Consider the following 2390-nt stretch of genomic DNA (forward strand, 5'->3'; position numbering starts at 1 on the left):
CCTAAGGGCCTCGAGAGTATCCTGCTGGGCTTTGTTCCATGTATGACAGTCAATGCGCAACACACTAAAACGATCCCTTTTTCTCTCTGATTGAAGGGTTGGTTTAAGAATAGGAGGGCCAAGCTGAGGAGACAGCAGAGGGCACGGAGAAACATGCCTCCCGTGCCCATGGCGCCCCCTGTCGTCCTTAACGTGGCTGAACCCTACCATGACATCTCCATTCAGGAGCCAGGTCCTGTGCGGATGCCTCAGGAGCCAGTGATGCCTGGGCCACCTCGCCCACCCATGCAGCCCTTTCCTCCCATGTTCCTGCCTCCTCCTGTCTGGATCCCTCCAGCCCTCCCTAATTACATCTACGCTGTGGCTCCCTGTGGCTGCCCTGTGGCTTACCCTCCGTATGGCCACCCTCTACTTCTCCCTCCCCATGGCTACCTTCCTGTGGCCCATCCTGGTTTTCAACCACCCTCGGATCCTCGCTAACTCTCTACCCAAAGAATGGGATTTGTGACAGTTTATTCCCTGAGGTGCTTTTGACCCAGATTCAAGTTTCTGTATTTGTTGCCATAAAGATTTGTTCGTTAAGTGTGTGCTGAATATATTAAAGAGGAGTCAAATTCACTGACCTACTATTTTCCAGTTTTTACATTTTCAATAAAGTTATGAGTTCTCTATATTTGTTTTGCGTGTGGTGTGGGGTCAGTTGGATGAGCAATGCCATTCCTACTGAAGGCCGAGGACGCCTGCTCTCCTGCAGCACTGTCCGCGAGCCACCTTCAGCAGGCCAGGCACATCCCTGAAGCTCCCCAAGTGCCTGTGGCAGGTTGACAGAGACCCACCCTGTCCCCCACCACAGCATCGTCCCTCCCCGCACCCAAGCTTGATGGTGCAGAAGTGCAGGACCGGGTGGCATCAGCCCCTAAGGAGGGACCCTTGGGCTTCTGGGAGGTTCCAAGCCCCCGTCCCCTTGCGGAAGTGGGGCACCCCCGAGCCCTGGGAGGGATACTCATGAGGGGCTACTCACAGGGCTCCCGGAGAGGGGACAGCCTGGTGCGCGTCTGGTGCTGTCCACGTGGTGGCCGGCGCCTGCCCGGGCCGCAAGGTCCAGCCGGAGGGTCCGGCGCCTGCGCAGGTCTCGCGAGACCAGACCCCCTTGGAGGCCGCCCTGGGCTCGCGCTCTCCCGTGTCCCCCAGTCCCCAGGGCTGCGGGGCCTGCCATAGCTAGGTCCCCCAGCTCGCAGCCGCGAGGCACCTTTCCGCGAAATCGGTCCTGTGGCCCACGGTCCTCGCGTGCGGTCGTTTCCAGTCCGTGGCCGAGAAAGGACCAGGGGTTTTGTCTCCTGGGCCTAGTGGGGGCGGAGGGGCTCTTGCGGAACCGAGACCGTGTACCTGTTGCCCGATCGGGTTCTTTACACTGGCACACACAGCCCTTCTGGTTCTGGGACGACCCCAGCCCCGGGGACCAGTTTTGCCAGTACACCCAAAATGTCTCCCCCTGTCCCCCAAGTTTGGGCTGTGGCGCTGCAGGGGGGTCTGTGAGCCAAGGCGTGGTCGACCTTCTGCATGGGACATCCTGTGGCCCGCTTCCTAGGCAGGGAAGGTTCCAGGATCTCGCTTCCGGGTGGCGGGAGCATAGCCTCCCTTGGAAACCAGTCCCCCGCCTCCCGCCCCTTCACTGCTCTGTTGAGCAGCCCGGGATCTGCGCAGCCACCGCCGTGACTCACCTTCTTCCTCCCTGCAGAGACCCGCACCGCTTCAGCCTCTGGCTGTGGGCCTCCACCCGGGCTCCGGAGCCCAATCCCCCGTCTCCCCGTCCACGCGTGTTTTCGGGAGCGGTCTGGGCACCATCATCGGTTCTGACTCCAGGATCCTGGCATGTTGTCAAAAGCGATTTTTTTTTTTTACCAGTATGAAATGTTTTTACTACACGTGACCTGCACTCCAATTCAGTAATTACAGTAGTTGAATCTTCCTATCATATATATTTAATGTTAAACGTACACACCAATAAAATCCCCTCCTACCATGAAAATTTTGTCGATTCACTTTTCGTGTTATCAAATACAAGGCTCACGTGAGACTATGCCAAGAGACAAGGCTAGACAGTAAATTAACGTTTTAAAATGTCTTATGCCAGAAGAGTTTTCCTTTTGAGTTTGAGAAGCCAAAGGCCATCAAGGAATATTTAGAACCTGAATATAATCCAGTGGCTATGAAACGAAATAGCGAGTTTGATAAGAAAGAGATAAGCATTTCCCCCCAATTTTTCTGGTGTAGTTTCAGCTAGCAAATCAATGGGAAACTTTTAACCATAGCATTCATTTCATGTTTTAGAGCCTGAAGAACCACCTATCCAGCCTGCCTTGCTGAGGTGACCGCATAAGCCCCACATT

The sequence above is a fragment of the Suricata suricatta genome, chromosome X (assembly GCF_006229205.1).
Source record: "Suricata suricatta isolate VVHF042 chromosome X, meerkat_22Aug2017_6uvM2_HiC, whole genome shotgun sequence".
Classification (NCBI taxonomy): Eukaryota; Metazoa; Chordata; class Mammalia; order Carnivora; family Herpestidae; genus Suricata; species Suricata suricatta.